This window comes from Periplaneta americana, chromosome 8 (genome assembly GCF_040183065.1).
Source record: "Periplaneta americana isolate PAMFEO1 chromosome 8, P.americana_PAMFEO1_priV1, whole genome shotgun sequence".
In the NCBI taxonomy this organism is placed as follows: Eukaryota; Metazoa; Arthropoda; class Insecta; order Blattodea; family Blattidae; genus Periplaneta; species Periplaneta americana.
In genome coordinates, this window is record NC_091124.1 from 187,395,820 (window position 1) to 187,414,502 (window position 18,683).

At 35.6% G+C, this 18,683-nt stretch overlaps 1 long non-coding RNA gene across 1 annotated transcript in view; it reads right to left on the bottom strand.

The window, feature by feature from the left end:
- The window catches only part of LOC138704356 (uncharacterized), a 964,225-nt gene extending 945,971 nt beyond the window's left edge, over positions 1 to 18,254 (bottom strand). Inside the window, exon 1 of the long non-coding RNA XR_011333333.1 lies at positions 17,972 to 18,254. This is a non-coding gene — a long non-coding RNA (uncharacterized lncRNA). The remainder of the gene's footprint in view (positions 1 to 17,971) is intronic.
- Positions 18,255 to 18,683: the final 429 nt, after the last annotated feature.

Here is an 18,683-nt window from a genome sequence, read left to right on the forward strand (position 1 = left end):
ACTTTAATAGTTCATTCTTTGTAATTCAATTCACTATTCATATGCATAAACAAGCAGCTGATGTAACCTAGTAACTTCAATTCCAAACCCGCTCTATTTTCCTGTACTTTCCTCATAGCATATTCTAGATATAGGGCCAAGTTAAAAAGTAAAGATCATAGTGTATCCCCTTGCTTTAGTCCGCAGTGAATTGGAAAAAACGTCAGACATAAACTGACCTATACGGTCTCTGGTGTACGTTTCACGACACACATATTAATTAATCGAACTAGTTTCTTGAGGAATACCGAATTCAACAAGAATATTATATAAAATGTCTCTCTTAACCGAGTCATATGCCTTTTTGAAATCTATGTTCTCTTATTCTCCCATTTTTCTCCAATATCGGTCGAATGCAAAAAATTTGATCAATAGTCGATCTATTACTCATAAAACCACATTGATGATCCCCTATAATTTCATCTACATATGGAGTTAATCTTCTCAAAAGAATATTGGACAAAATTTTGTACGATGTCAACAAAAGTGATATTCCTAGAAAGTTACTACAGTTAGTTCCCCCCCCCCCTCTTAAAGATAGGTACAATATATTATGGACTTCTTCCATTGCTCTGGTACAATTTCCTTTTCCCAATAAGTTGTTGTTTAGTCAACTGTCCGAAGAAAGGTCTGAACCTCACAACTGATACCAACAAGACACCACTTATGAGGTTACTAGGCCAGGAGATAATGGGGTAGAGTGGCTATAAATTTCACTAGGCTTATAAGTCTAACAAGGAAAGATTCGGATGGGGGCAGATAAAAAAAGTTAATTTTTTTTCTCCCACCATGTTAATAATGTCAAAATAAGTGTTTATACAAATTTTGGCCATTCGACCGCAATTACGAGGCCGTCCAGAAAGTGATTTTTCTTGGGACATTTTACAGAAAAAAGCACAATTGCTTGGAAAGATTTATTGAAACAGATACAACAATTGTTGCGCTATTTGTCAACATATCCCCCACTGGAATTGAGACATTTGTAATAGCATGGATTCAATTTTTGTATCTTTGCGTCGTAGAAGTCAGACGTCTGGCATCGGAACCAGCGTTTAACAGCCGTCTCCACCTCTCTGTCCATCCCATGATACGACAAATATCTCAATTCCAGTGTGGAATATGTTCAAAAATAGCTCAACAATTGCTGTCTCTGTTACAATAAATTCTTCCGATTAAATTGTGTTTTCTTTCTGTTCACGGCCCCTGGCGAACTTATTTTTAAGATCCTCATAATTGTGGTTGAATAGCCAAAATTTGTATAAGCACTTCTTCTGTCATTATTAACATGGTGAAAGAATAAAAAACTTTTTATCTGATCCCATCAGAATGTTTGCTTGTAAGCCTTTGAACTACTGTATATTGTTCACACCTGTGGAGAACCGGTTAGCGCGTCTGGCCGCGAAACCAGGTGGCCCGGGTTCGATTCCCGGTCGGGACAAGTTACCTGGTTGAGGTTTTTCCGGGGTTTTCCCCCAACCCAATATAAGCAAATACTGGGTAACTTTCGGTGCTGGACCCCGCACTCATTTCACCGGCATTATCACCTTCATCTCATTCAGACGCTAAATAACCTAAGATGTTGATAAACCGTCATAAAATAACCTACTAAAAAATAAACTACTGTTATATCAGCAATTTAATGCGGTATGAAAGTGAAGAAATTTTATTTCGGAAAGTTGACGCGCTGAACATCCTCTAAATGGGCCGTTAATTCCAAATGTTACTTTTCGAACGGCGTCGTACTAACTAAGCGAATCATGTTGCCACGTGTACACCAGTTGTGTGTGTGTGTAATTCTTCACTTTCTGTATGTTTTAAACACGCAAATCTCTGATCTAACAACAAGAATTTCTCAAAGGAGTGCAATACAGTAGAAAAGCGTTGTCCTGTGCTATGCGCATGCTGTGTTTTTGACTTCAAGAATTCATGTAGCATAAACACACAGTACACATTCAACGTCTGAATCTTAAGTTGAAAACAAAATGTTTCCGTTATTTAAATTTATGATTTCATAGTAAATTAATCAATATAGGAAACGACTGAAAACCTTATATTTTATTATTCGCAAAAATCTCCTCTTTAATATAAAAATGTTACTGAATATTAAAAAATCAAATCGCTTATGCCGCAGCCGTGGCGTGAACGTGACTCGCGAGACATTGTGGCTCGCAGTGATAGCTGTGCATTTCGCTTGCTTCTAACCTCCGCCAACCCCCACCCTCTCACTCACTGGAGTCAAACTCCGTTCCATTTGTATTTGTCTCTGACCTGCGAGTGGCATCGTATGTCTCTCTCGAAACCATGTACGAAAGTTCCAAGTAGGATGGGAGGACGCATTTTTTGCTGTCAATATGATGAGAATATTAAATGTATGATTTGTTCACAAGTATTACGAGGAAAACGGTTGTATAACATAAAACGGCATTATACTACATGTTATTGATGGAACATTAAAAGGTTAAGTACTATTGTTGTTGTTATCACCATCATCATCATCATCATCATCATCATCATCATCTCTGTACGTCGACCCTTTTTCAGCAGATGTACGAATAATGCAGTTAGCTCTTCAATTTGAACTCACAGATTTACAATGTGATGTCAAATGAAAGCTAGATGTAAGGACTTGACAAATGTTGAACTTTCAAATCTTTGCCAAAAAATAAATATCCGAAGCTTCGTTCTTTCGCTTGCTCTGTTGAAGCCATGTTCGCTACAACTTACGTTTGTGAAAAATTATTTTCAACAATGAAAATAGTAAAAATCAAATTTAGATCACGACTGACAAATACCTTCGTGATCAGCTACGACCGGCAGTAAGTGACATAATTCCTGATTTTGAAACTTTGTCGCAGAGACATTCTGAAGACAGTTAATTTTAGGTTGTGATATTGTTCATTTATTGTTCATTTCTTTCTTCGTTACACGTACTAAAGATTAGTTTGTAGCCTTGTACTGTATAAAATTATATTTAAGTGCTTGACGTAAGGAAAATGAAAATCCGTTAATAAGTCAGACAGTTGCTTCACTTCCCCTTCGAGTCTTCGCCTCCCTCCACAGGTGCTATGCACGTTGCAGGTTACACAGTGGCTCGGCGCACGATTACATTTTCGCCACTGCTGGCTTATGGTAAGAAAAAAAAAACAAACAATTGTAAATGCAATATTTTGTGCTCTTTATAATATATGAAAGTTAAAATAAAAAACTGTTCGTGTATTTGGAATACTTAACACAAAATATAATCGAAGAAAACATTACTTTGCACATATTATTGCAATTATGCGTAGCAGCAAGTCTATAGTGTTACATTAGAATGTAGTGGAGGCACAGTCTATCACTAAACATGAATGCATAACGGACTTACTGTCGGTGACTCAGGAGAAGACGAGAGCGGACTGAGGAGGAAGGGATGTGAACAGATAACGTACGACAACACGCGCAATATTTGTACTGCAGTAAGCGGAAACATTAGGTCTCCTTCTGTTCAACTTAGCTTTAATTTCCATACGCATTGTTACTCATGTTTCCTGCACAGTAATAACCTGGCTACTGGGATGCTTATCTGAGCGATGTTTACAATAATCAACAGCGATAGTCAAGAAGGTCACATTCTTTCCGCTCGTCTTCTCCTGAGTAACGGACAGTAGTTGGAGAGAGGCAGCACTCACGAGTGCTGGGCGCTCTCTTCGCCACCCCTTGCGAAAACTGCAGTAAACAAACAAAACACTGTCCATAACAAATCTCGCAGGATCTGCCTGAGATATGAGACTGAACTTCGTGCACTTAATAAAACACCATCAAGTGATTAAACTGTATCTAGATCTCCGTACGGGCTATTCCATCTCAAATCGACCGAAATATAAAGAAAAATGACCTTGCAATTTTTAAATACAATGAAACTTTTTCTGTCCGTTGACAACTGTGATACAATGTTTTGTGCAAAGTTTGAGGCATCAGAACTTCATAGTGTTTAAATTTAAAATATTTCAATTTATCGTATTTTCATAAAATTAGCAACTTCAAACAGTTGTGGCTGCGAAACCCTTTCACCCAATGATCAAAATCATGGTTTATTTTGATGCTGAGAAATTAAAGTTTATATTGACATGTAAACAGTTTTTCTTACTTTTTATGGAAATGGAGAAATTTAGATTTTTCTTCATTAAGACGCCTTTGCCCATGAAAAAATATTTTTAAAATATATGGTTAGATTCCGCATTGAAAGTACAAATAAACACATATTTTTTACTGGTGCGCCGTTGATAAGAAAGTATTGAAAAATCAAATAAAGAAAATAAATAGTACGCGCGTGAATAACTAGCTGACTGTAGGTAGTTGAGACAAGCAAGGCCCGGAGACAAACACGTGATGTATCGTCTAGCAGTCATGGCTGTGCTAGCTTTATCACAAGTTTTCATAAACACAGGAGTAAAATGACACCCAACGCTCGCTTATCTTCATCTCTCGGCCAGTGCGTGCTGTGTTTCGCCTTTCAAGTCATGTGAATATAATTTATTTAATACCCTCGAAACTTATAGCCGTGACACTAAGCAAACAATGCCGAATTCCTCTTAATAATGCAAGCTTTTTTCTCAATATTTTTTACATTTTTACAAATGGGCAAAAAGCCTAAATGTAAGTAAAATCAGATTATCTGTCTCTCCGTATACAATAAAAATAAGGATTACTTCTTAACATAACCTACTAAATGTCAGCTTCAAAACAAGCTCTCGTTCAATATGATTCCAGAGTTCTGAGCGCTGAAAGAGGCTTGTTTTCATAAAATACGCTAAACTTGTCGCTCAATAATACGAAAACCGTTTGACTTTCGATAGTATATTTTTTGAAAATGCACTCTCCTCAGCACCTTGAATAAATAGGGAAAAAATTAGAGTATTAAAAATGCGAGGTTTTTTACTGATCGATTTCATATGGAATAGTCCATATGTTCCTTAACGAGAATAACAAATTATTTAAAATGTAGAGTTTTTCTACAAGTCCACAGAAGCTTTTCATGTGTTTCCATGATCCTCATGGCTTATACCCAAAGCAAAATTGTTGGTAAACGTTACATTTATTCATTCCTAGTTTTCTGCCAAAGGACAGGTCTTTCACTACAAACCCAGCATTCTCCAATATTTTCTATTTCCCGTCTTCCTTTTTTGTGTCCGCATATATCCATGTCGTCTATCATCTCATATCTCATTCTGCCCGTAACTTTCCTCCTGTTCACCATTCCTTCCAGTGAATTCTTCAGCAGACAGTTTATTCTCAGTCAGTGGCCAGTCAATTCCTTTCTCTTTTCCTAATCAGTTTCACCAACATTCTTTTCTCACTTACTCTTCCTAGCACAGCTTCATTTCTTATCCTGTTTGTCCATTTCACACGCTCAATTCTTCTCCATATCCACATTTCAAATGAATCTTGTCGCTTCTCTTCACTTCGTTGTATGGGTAATGTCCATGTTTCTGCCCCATACGATGTCAAACGCCACACAAAGCACTTCACTAGTCTCTTTCTTAGTTCCTTTTCCAAAGGTCCGCAGAAGATGCTCCTTTTTCTTATCATTGTTACACTCCTTTTTTGACTTCTTGGCAGCAGTTCATGTTACTGCTTATAGCAGGCCTGCACAAACAGCGCTCAACTAGCGCGCGCGCTCCTTCGGAGCGGGAGAGCTGTGTTTACCGCTCGCCGAAACGGAGAGGAAGATACGTCAGAATGACATAGACTTGCTATAGGAAGGGGGGAGGGAAACGACCACTCAGTTATGTATCTAGTGGATTGCAGTGTGTAGGCCTATTCTCAGTAACTGTTTCACGTTGCTTACCTACTGTTACAGTACAGTATGGAGGAATCTAAAAGACGGAACATAACATTTAACATTTAACGATTTACAGCTCGAACTTATTGATCTTCAATGTGACCTAAGGGCTAAAGATCGTTTGAATAATACTACTAGCCTGGTTGAGTTTTACAAGACTAAACATTAGCAATAATATCCACGACTACACAGACTGACTGTGAAAATGATTGCTATGTTTGGCTCAACATTTATATTTGTGAGCAACTGTTTTCTATAATCAACTTTAATAAAGGCAGACATCGAACATCTGTAACTGATGTTTCATTACGATCAGTAGGCTACTGTTCCTTTCAGCTGCCAACAGCATAAAACCTCGTTTTCATGTACTGATAAATAAAAATATAACAAAATGACAATGTACATTTAAGTAGCTATAGAATTTCTATTACTTCTGTAAAATAAATATTTCTTTATTAATTAATAATAGTCCAAGATAGTTTTGCAAACACTGAACGGGAATTCATTTCATAAGCACTCGTAATAGTACTTCCTTTTGTGTACATTTTGTACGAGATCACCCCTTGTTCCAGTCCACCCTTATACAGAGCGCAGCTAATATCTGCATTCCGCTCGTGAGCTGTGTGCCGGCTCGGAGAGCGCAAACCTTGTGCAGGCCTGGCTTACAGTAAACCCCAAGTATCTGAAGCTGTCCACTTGTTCTACTGCCTCATTTCGAATTAGCACGTTTACCTTCTTTACCTTCCGATAACCATAGTCTTCATCCTGTTTGCATTTATTTTCATCCCATTTTGCTCACAGTTGTCATTTAGCTTCAGTAAAGCCTTGGTTTTTTGTGAACCGACACATGCGAGTTACGAGGCCTGCCTCGCAAAAATCCGGACTACACGAGAGATATTTTCCCTGTTCTCTGTATTTTTAACTTAAGGAGTTGAAAAGTTTAAAACAAACCAGCAGTGTTATCTACAGGTAATACAGGGACATCACTTTATTTTTACCAACATTTTTAACATTAACCTGGCCATACTCGGAAACTCTGTTACCCCCCTTCCATTACAGGAGTTTCGAGTTGCTAGTGCAATATGTAAACAGATCATTTTACTAGTTATAGGAGGAGAGAAAAGTAGTGTATTCATTTATGTTACAGGGAAATACAGTATTATGATTTTCAGTCTGATCATTACTTTTACGGTATCAAAAAACAGTAGAATAGTAACAATTTTTTTCACAAACTCAAGTCTTCAGGCGGTTATATTCATTATGTAATGTCTACTTTATTCAGCATGTTACTAACCTAATTTATCCTTGAGAATTTTGTGGGCACGTAAGAAACCCAAATTTCTACAGCTAACTTCTTGACTGACTTATCAGGACTTCCCTGCATCCTTTCTCTAGTATCTTCTGCAGCATCTTCTGTCACCTTTGTAGGCCATCTTACACTTTTCTTCCTTCCTGTGCACTCTGTTACTCTAAATTTATCTACCAGATTAATGACATTTCTACGAAAATATTCCGTAATGATATAATCAGGAAATTGTGAAAAAAAAAAAAAAAAAAAAAAAAAAAAAAACTGTTGTTCACATTCGGTTATATTGTAATTCCAGTTTCCATCATCGTCCTTCATACCTACAAACAGTAAAACAAAACTCTTGTTTAAATAATGCTGTTAAGTATCGTACCATATTATAGGCTACCGTACTTTCGGTAACTCTGATCTTCACTTGTGCTCGGTCCACACAGATAAATTCAGTTATGCTACACACCATACCTGTGTGAAAATAAACTTCATTAATATAAGATCTTTCTTCTATAGAAAACGCAACATATTTTTGAAACACACTGTACTCTGTACTGTTTATTTCACTGCTAGCAACAGCGGCCGTAAGTTTGTGTGACTGACGTTAGCAAGGACATTAGTGAAAGGGGTGGGAGTCAAGTACATTTAGAAACGCAGGTACAATAAAAATTGAAGTAAAAATAAAATGATGTCCCTGTACATTATATCTCTATGTGATTCATAGCTCTATATTACCTACTGTATGTTTATTATGTTTTTAGGGCTATATAAGATTTACCTACGATGATCTTTCTTTTTGTAGAAAACACCACAGTATATAATCAATAATGCCTTTTGTCATAACTTCACTATTAACACGACAAATAAACAACGAAGTAATATCAAAGCGAATGGCACATTGCACCTTTTTTATGAGAGAGTCCTGGTAACTTTGCACCACTGCAATCTGTAAAAAACCTCTGCATCTATTTCGTCTCTAATATGAACTGGAATACGCAAATCAGATATATCTGTAGAAAAGTTTTCTCTATCATGCATTCTTTGAAACGCCTGAAAAATTTCCTTCCTACTAAACTCAAATAAATTCTAGTACAGACCCTTGTAATGCCACACTTTGACTATTGTGATGTTTTATAAAGCGACCTAAATGATGAACTTTCTCAAAAACTTCAACGTGTACATAATGTCTGCGTCCGATTTATTTTCAATATCCGCCGACATGATCATAATTATATCGGAATATTCTCTACGACTCTCCTGGCTCCGCTTGCAAGATCGACGTTTAGTACATTCTCTTTGCCTGCTATATCGAATTATACATGATTCCACACCCAACTACCTTGCCTCTCGGTTTACTCTCCTAGCTTCACATCATAATCGTAATACACGTTCACAGCACAATCTGTTGCTATCAATACCACGTCATCAGACATCTCTGTACTCAAGTTCTTTCTCAATAGCCATGGCCCGCTCATGGAATTCGCTGCCCCTGGAAATCAGGGGTAGTCTTAGTCCTCAATTGTTTAAAATTAGGTTGTTTAGAAATATTTTAAACGCGTAGAATTAGTTTTTTAGGTATAATTTTTATTTATTATTATTACTATTACTACTATTATTATTATTATTATTATTATTATTATTATTATTATTATTATTTTTTATTTTACACAGTCATTACTTTATTTTTCCACTAGGTAATTGTCATTGTCTCGATGTAACACGTGCTGTGCTGATCATACTAATTCTACTATACCTTTAGTTGTGAGATTATATTCATATGTATTAATTCTTTTTTTTTAAGTTAATACTTGTATACTAGAATGTATTTTCCTGTTTGTGATTATGTATTCAGTCTCTTTTTTATTATATACATATAATATTTTTTATTATTATTATTTTAAAGTTAATACTGATTGTGTATATGTATTCAATCTCTCTTTTTTACTTTATTATGTAATGTTTATTAATATTTTAAGCTAATATTTGTATACCAGTATGTATTTTTCTGTATGTGATTTGATCCTGGTTGAGTGGAAGAGAAGGCCTGATGGCCTTAACTCTGCCAGGGAAAATAAAACTATTATTATTATTATTATTATTATTATTATTATTATTATTATTATTATTATCTTTTGGTGGCCATAATAACACAATCTTCTATGGACCTAGTCTTGATGATATATAATGCTCCATAGTAATTTGCACTATTCTAGTGAAATATCACTCTTTTTTTTAATTTTGACACAAAGCACCTTTCCATTGTTAAGTATTCATTTAACATTTCATAGCGTGCTTTGGGAAAACGACTGATTTAGTTCCCACTATGCTCAATCAATTTAACCCAGATAAGACTGAATTATTTTCAGTGTCCTATATATATATAGGACGTCAGTCATATCCCCATGCAAAAGCATTTTTGACACAAATATATATAAATTGTTTAGCTTAACAATACATCAAATTAACACAAAATTATAATATCACTCACAGACAATAAGATTATTGTATTTTTCGAGAATGTTTATGGTATGTGATACGTGATAAAACATTTTACATGTACACCAACATCACACTTCACACATATTATTGTTGTCTTTGTGTGACACTGTCTACATCGAGTTTGTTTTTCTTGAGATACCACAAAATGATTACCACCAGCAAGCCTTGCATCTTTTTGCTCAGTCTTAGATGAGATGGTCTACCGCAGTGGTCGTCAGCATTCGCTGAAATGGGTAAAGGGTAAGTGCAGCAGGGTTAGGTAGAGAGCATACCCGCCAGCAGCCACAAATGCACCTGCGGGTAAGAGACGATAGCCCGAGAGTGCAGTGAGTTGACGACCGCTGGTCTACCGCTTGACTGTACATGTTGAGCAGTGGATTCGAGAACAGATACGACAAGACGTTTGCGAAATGCAAGATGATCGAATTTTTTCGTTGGAGTTTATCTTGTATAGCTGCCATGCATTTTGTTCTGCTACGTCAATGCAGACTAAAGTACCATTTCTTGCTTCTAATAGATGTTTTGTACAGATTGATGTTCTGGTCCACCCATATTTTTGTTGTACTAATATATGATATTGGGCTATTTCACTGATATTTCTTCTTCAAATTTCTAGAGTATCTTGAAACTGTGTGCACGGAAATTGAAAAATATAGTATTTCCCTGCTGTATGTCAACTTCTTCCCAATTGAAATTTATTATTCTTTCTCTTCATCTGTATATAGGTTGCTCAATCACTATATTTCTACTGCCATTCTCACCATCGCCTTTACTATGTTCATCATCACCATTTAGACTTTCGTCATCATAATCATCCATTCCCTCTCCTTGTGTGTTGAGGGTTACTTCCGTGTCAGCTCGCAACTGACTACTCTTGGTTTCATAAGTAAAGAACCTTCGTTGCAGGGTTGGGTTCAGGAAGCCATAAATCTGACTGACAAGCTCCCCCAATTAGTGAAACTGTGGACAAAGATACCGCCAGGAGACCGCCGAGAATGCTGTGTTGTGAATTTTCCATTTTTGAAAGAATCCAACCAGTTGCAAAAGAAAATACATTTAAAGAGTCCAGCCAAGAGCAAACGTGGCAACAGCTTCCCCGAACTGGCCTGTCAATCACTGTCATCTGTGCAGAAGTGGTGTGAGGCCAGGGTTCTTTACTTGTGGAGCCGAGAGTACCAGGCATACTGTCAATTGTAGGGTTATTTTCATCACCAGAATCCTCATCAGTTACGTTACCACACGCATATTTTGGTGATAAAATGGTGATGGAAATGTTATTGCACTTAGGTATAGCAACTTGGTCGTCCTGAATCATTTGTAAGTCTTCATTTAGTGAAAACCCCCTATAATAACATGAGTACCATCAGTCTCACGAAATCTCCCCTTTTATGACTGACGTACTACATGTAGTACGCCTAACTTTACCATGATATGGCATAACACTAAATAAAAAATTGAATCTAATTATGAATTATTATATACGAAGTACATCATACGAGTATGCCCTATCAATATCAAAAGCATTATACCTATAGCATGTGATATATACCGACTTCGAGAACAACATGTTCTGCTCCACAGCCATGACTCGCACAAATATGTTCACAACAATGACTATGACAGACTGAACATAATAAAAAAAATTGGAGGCAATTTATAACACATAAGGATTATGATATCATGATTGCCGACTATGAAAATCTTACACAACAATGTTAAAAAATAAAACGTCCGGTGTCCTATATATAGGACGTCAGTCTTATCTGGGTTAAGAGAGCAGTGTGTTACGATAATAAATGAAATAATTTTAGTTTTGTTCTTTAAATGCGCAGAAATATGACCTGAACAAATGTAACTTCTCGTTCTGGAAAGCAATTTTAAAATGTTACATTTGTTCGGATCAAATTTCTGCACATTTAAAAGACAAAATTAAAATTCGTTCAATCATTTATTGCCAAAATACACATATCTCTTAAATTGACTGAGCGTAGTGGGAATTAACTCAATGACTTTTCACAAAACACACTATGAAATGTTTAATGTAACACAATTTTTATCCCGGAAAGGAAGCAAAAACGAGTAAAATTGTATTGTAATGAAAAACAAATATGTTTGAAATATCTCAAAGAATAACCCCCCTGAAATTAATGGCATTACTTACGGTTCATCCTGTATATTTATAATGTAGTAAAATATTTTTCTAAGTAAACAAAAATATAGAGGGCTAATTATATATCGCATGGAACTTAAAAAAAAAACTGAAATCAGTCGGAGGTAAAATTTTGACCGGATTTGTTCGATTTGACATAAATCTAACCGGCAACAGTGTATGCGGCTGAAATCAAGACACGCAGTTGAGTCAAAGATGTGGAATCGAGTCTTACGGCTGGTTCACAACAAACCGGAAACGAGAATCGGAACGAAAACGAAAACGGTAAAATTGTTAAAATATGTATACATTTAAATGTGAGCATTCACAATTAACGAAAATCTTGCCGGAGCCCGAGATGGGGAACAGAGAGTTGGCCAAGTTTCAACTTTGGCATTCACATTTCCAATCACAGCCCATTAGATTCATTCTATTGCCATCTAAAACCTATTTTGTCGTCGTACATTTTGTAGCAAGAAGACCGTGACATAACCTATGCATTATTTTGTTCTATGCTCTGCATCATGGAGCAAGTTTTATTTGATGAGATTCTAACATTGAAATCCTCACATTTACGATAAGCGGCGCGCCTCGTATAAAGATGAGAAAATCAAGGAGAATACGTGGCTTTCAATAGCTGCATCTTTGAACACCGATCGGAAGTGAATCATATTTTATTACTGTATTGGTTGTATTACACACTACATATTCATGCTTCAATTCAATAACTACTGTTGTGTTCATTTTTGTTCTATTACAAATGTTTCTTCTCTAATTATTTTACGTTATGGTAGACTTAAAATAGGTTGTGATAATAAAGATGCATGGGTATATTTATAGTACCGTACCTAATTAAATGTTTCAGTTGAAATTTCGAAGTTGGTTAACCTGTGTTTATGTTGGCTGCCTTGTACTCATGAAAGAATGCCATTGGTCAATTACACACAAATAACATCAGAATGCGTAATATCGATTTTACATATCGTTATTGACATACATATCGATATGCATAGTCGTCTACGTCCTCGGTTTATTGTGAATCAAAAATTTTCATATTCACGTCCTCTGCTTCTCGTTTTCATTCAGGTTCTCGTTCCCGGTTTATTGTGAACCAGCCTTTACAGTATTCTAGAACATGAAAGTCTGGCCGCAGTCATTGTGATGCCAAACTTTCTGTGCTCGCTCGCTTGGCGGCTGACTACATTACAATAGTCTCGCCATTTATCCGTATATTGTGAAGACAACATTTAAGAAACATTTTCAATGCAATTCTCCACAGTGATATACACATTTTCATCATGGTAAACCTTCAAGTTTACGTTGGGAAAAATTAAATTCTATTATCGCATAAATAGGTCACTATCCGTCCGATACATGAACGACGTCTCACATGCAGTTTCTTTGAATTACCGGTTACAGTAGCGAATATTTGAATCCTCTAGATTCAAAACCCCCTAAGGACCATTTTGTTCAGAACTGAGTTATGCCCATATATTGTTTGCTAAGAATCAAGTCTAATTACTTATATAGTTTGAATTCAAAAAGCCACTAAATTTAAAGCAAAACGTTTATTAAAAGTCACTGTTAGGTTGAAAATTCCATCTATTTGCCACCAGTTATACTGTCAAACTAGGCTACATTAATTTGTGAAAGTGAATATAGAGGATTTTGAATCTATAGGATTCATTTGCATTATTTCAATTTTATTTATTTCAAATATACAGAATAAAGAAATATAATTACAAAACAAACAAAGAGAAATACAAATAAAATAATACAAGCAATATAAAAAGAAGATACAGTAGTATTAACAAAATTTGAGACCGAATGAGCAGCGCTCGTGCTCGGTCGCAGTTCAGAAGAAGAAGAAGAAAAAGAAAGTTAGCTTCCCTCATGAAAAGGTTGCCAGATTTGACAAAGCGTATTACATACAATTTGGAAACACACCTAAAAGGTAAAATAATATACATTTGAAACGATGAGGGAATCAAATATACAAAATGTCAGAAAAATTTACACCTAAGTAGCATTTGTGCTCATTTATAGTTAAGAAAGGCGGGGGGGGGGGGAAATATCATCAGATAGGTTAGAATGATATGAATGCCATATATCGCGAGAAAATAATAGTACAGATTTGTTGGCATTGATATCTAAACCAATCAACAGCCATCGGTTAAGATAACTTGAAATTTCCATTATCACTCCCATACAAATGATTTCTCAATATCTGAACCGATCCTTTGAGGGCACTAATGGCTATTTCCTTCACAATGCTGTGTGTTAGCCTCAGGTTTTTACATTTGTTGGCAAAGAAGGAGGGTATGGTACCTCGTGCTCCCACCATCAGACCTATCACATCAATGTGGGACAGGCTATATTTATCCTTATAGAACGGGATTGTTGGTTAATAGATCCGTTTCTTTTCACTGTCCACCTCATGCGGTTGATCTGCATGTGTCTCAAATCTGATGGTGGGACCGAGAATGTATGCCGAGTTGTTCTTAATGACAATGATATCAATTCGCCGATCACTTCCTTGCGTGGCTAGTCCCTGCACCTCTTGATGGGCTGTAAACCCTACTTCCTTCAGTGCCTCGGCCAGCATAGAACGGACAGCATGGTGACGGATGTTGCGAAGGGCCTCACTATAGGGGCAGAAGCCAAGGGTATGGGGAAGAGTTTCAATCTCGCTGAGACAGCGCCTACAGCGGGTACCATCCCGACTTATACCCGGTACAGCTCGGACCGGAGCGACATAGCCTACCATTTTAAGGGCGTCTATCCATCCCGAGAGGGTTAGACCTTTGTGATTTCTTATCCAGCTGTTTGCTGGGGGGAACTCTTTGTTAAGAATCACTCCTTTCCCCTTTTGTTGCAATGTACATCAATTTTCTAATTCTTTTTCTCTTAAAGCGTCTCTAACTTTTCGACAGTCCACAAAATTTTCACGATTATTTAAAAAAGAATTAGCAAGAGTTAATTTAAGGCTATTTAAACATGTTTTACTCTCCTCAATAAGGTCCCTAGTGGAAGTAATGTAAGGATCATTAGTTTTGTGTAATACCCGTAATACATATGTTGTATGTTGTAGACCTTTATATTTACGATGTGTATATACCATAGAATCGGATGTGTCAGCTGGTAGGTGCAAAATTTCTTTAAGAGTGCTTTTAATAATTTTATCGGCGTTATCTAAAAAAGTAGTAGTATAGATAGATTTTTAATCCTCATTTCTCATATATTAAACCGTGTCGGACTGTAAAGAAAACAACTATTTCAATATCCATATTTTATATGTCGTACAATATAATTTGAACTGGTAATGTAAATTACGGGAAAACGGCTGAATGGATTTTAATGAGTGACCCCTCATTTTCATGCGTGGCATCCAAAGTTTTTCGGAAAAGTAGTAGTTTTCAGTGAAATGTCAATTTTCCTACATAATTTTCCTATTTTCCAAAATCCATCTGTTGTCAGTTTCGAGAACTACTTTATTGAATCACGGCCGACTTGATTGAATTTCAAAACAAAACACACACTACAATAAACAATAGGCTATTACAAGAAGGCCATGGCCTGCAGGATTGCCGAAATATTTAGAGCTCAATTCAATTTGTTATTAAAAACTGATTCTGCAGTGTATAATTTTCTGAGTACAGCTGTGTATTGGATATTCAAATCTACGAAACGTGAGATGGTTTGATGACATTATTACCATTAGAAATTAAATATTATTATAGTTAATATCATGATGCGTCTATTGTTCATTAATTGTACATAATATTGATGCTATATTGATGACATGAAAGTGAAACGTTTTGAGGTTATGTAAGTAAATGTAGAGAATATCTTAATTTAGATCTTCATTTCTATAATTTACTGAGTGGCTGCTATATATAACTACAAAACTTAAGTAAGATAATAATATTGTTATTAAAAATCAAATATTTTTATACTTATTAACCCAGTGGGGTTGGGTCTTTTTCATATACTTAATGGCGGTGTAGTGTAGATATTGATATGTGTCATTGTCTTCAGTACTGGCTCGAGAGACCGCAAAAATTACAGTTCCTAAGGAAAGATAAAAAGGTATTACTTACTGATAAAATAAGAGGCCTAGAAAATTTTGTAGTCTCCAGATCATTTCAGCAAGATCTCTTAGTAGGATAAAATGATTTTACGCTCTACATTTCAAGTTCTACATGCAGCAGCTATTCGAAAATGCTGTTGTTCGAAAGCTTAGCAAACCTGACACTTTTTTAACTTTTGCCTACAATCCACAATGACCTGAAATAGCTGCTGCTATCGTCCTGACATTGATACTTGGGTTTTCGCGTTGAAACTCAAAAACTGAAGTTGGATAGGTTCAAGAAAAAGTATTTGGCCTAAAAAATCCATTCAGAGGGAGTATGTTTCATTATTATGGAAGCAAATAACTATCAAAAAGACAAGTATTTTTCATTGAAAATAAATCTGAAAAATTTTTATTTTAACGTCTAACGAACTTAGTTTGCAGCAGCATTTGCTGCACAAGCCACTAGTATTATAGTATTGTGAAATTTTAATTTTCCTATCAATTTCTTTCTATTGTTCTATTAAAATTATAGCATATTACCTATAAACCTGTTATATCCTATAGGATACTTTGCGAATTTAAGGGTTAATAGTTACAGCAGGGATGGGTTTCGGTGGGAACAGGAAATGCGAATGTTCAGTCGGTTTCGGTTAGATTGGGAAAAGATTAAATGATTTCCCGGTATTACAATGAGAAAGATAGGACATGAGTTTGGGTAGTGAGTTGACATCATAGCGTAACTTACCTCTGATGTTAGTGTAACTTTATAGCAGAAAAAAAATTCACGGGTTAGTCCTGAAACCGTTAGGCTATATTTTAGTGAACTGGTAATATTTTTATTGGAATGATGGAAAGCGAGATTTTATAAATGCCAGTATTCTAGCATGAGTTATATTACGTAAGGAGAAATACTTTATTTTCTTTGACTACGCTTAAGGTAGATATTAAGCTTACCTTCCCTTTTTTTTTACTCGTTTATCTAACGACGCTGTATAAACCACGAGATTATTTAGCGTCAATGAAATTGTCGATATCCAGATGAGGCCCAGGATTCACCATAGATTACCTAACATTTTCCTTACGGTTGGGTAAAACCTCGGAAAAATCCAACCAAGTAATCAGCCCAAGCGGGAATCAAACCCGCGTCCGAACGCAATTTCGAATCTGCACGCAAGCGCCTTTTAAATAACAATGAAACATCGCAAAGGAATACACTCGATCATTCACTATTTCGTAGTGTCGCCTAAAAGAAATTTTATGTGGTATTGAGATCATTAAAATAATAATAATAATAATAATAATAATAATAATAATAATAATAATAATAATAATAATGATAATATTTATTTATTCTGGCCAAGTTAAGACCATCAGGCCTTCTCTTCCACTTAGCTAGAAACAAAAGAAGCTGATACAATTTTACGGACTAAAATTATTTAATATATATATATTTTTTTTTTCAAATTTCATTGCAATGAATTCATAATTTTCTATAAGAAAGAAGCAAAATGCTTCTACTGCAGTCAAACGAATCCCAGTTAACTTTCTTACGAACCGTACACCGATTATTTTACATGGACTATCATGTTTCAATTCACTGCAGTAGCTGGGATTTGAACATATGATCTTTGACTAGTTATGTTGGCCATACTAATTTCTTTGAAATATTCCCAAATTCATTATATTTTTCTTAATTCCATATTATATGAAATAGACGTTCATTACGGTTTATGAAACGGATGGAAAAGAAACACATACAACTCGGAAAATATTCATCCAGTTTTTTTATGAAGCAAATATGTTTATCCTAAATTATTGCAAAATGTATTTTTATAATGATTTGTATATATCCATAGAGAATAGAGATTCTAAAATAACACTTTCTTCCTTGAAAGCTTTAGTAGAATGCTAATGAAGAAACAAGTTGGATTCACTTTTGTTATAGGCTCCAGTTCGACAAGAATACTAGCGACCATTGGACCGTGTCATTGCTTATAAACTACGGGAATCTCTTACAGCAAAAATGGTGCAAGTGAATTCTCGATGCCCATCCCTAAATTACAGCATTATTGTGTATAAACAAGTACTTACTGTAGTCTAGAAGATCCAGGCTCTGCATTTTATGGATCACTGGAATCTGTACTAATAGCGATGTATTCTTTTCGTTTCATGGCTGTTTCATTAATCTGTGGTGTCACCATAATGTTGTATTCAATAACCAGAAATACACTAAAGTTACATTTTGTCTAATATTTAATTTAATAAGATTCTGAAACCACGTATTATTTGTAATGAAACTATCAGATCTTCAATTATCACAACGTAAACAGCGTTGGAAATTCATATTTCTGTTTTTAGTTAGATCACTTCACTGGTTTCCACACTACTACACTCCACAAAAGTTTTTTTCTGTCTTCAAGGAAATGGAAGTAGCTACAGCAGCGCCAATCACGCTCGCCAGCAATCACCGGGCCGTGCCGAATCATGTGAAACAAAAGAGAACAGAAATGTTGCGGCCGACTATAATGGCGGTCTGATTCAAATGCTTATTTCGTCTAGACTAGATAAAGTGACTGTTATTTCTGAATAAGATAAAGTGATTGTTTGTTCTGTGTTCTAAAGTGAAGCATATTCTTTCCTGTGAATTAGTGTTTATAGTTTCTTAGTTTTTACACAAGTATTTTTCCTTCTTTCTTAATTCTTTTCTCTTATAGAACTTGTGTTTTTGCGATAGCTATTCAAGATCCTAGATCTACTAGCTTGGACACTTGTGAAATAAGTGATAATCTCAACACATTATGTG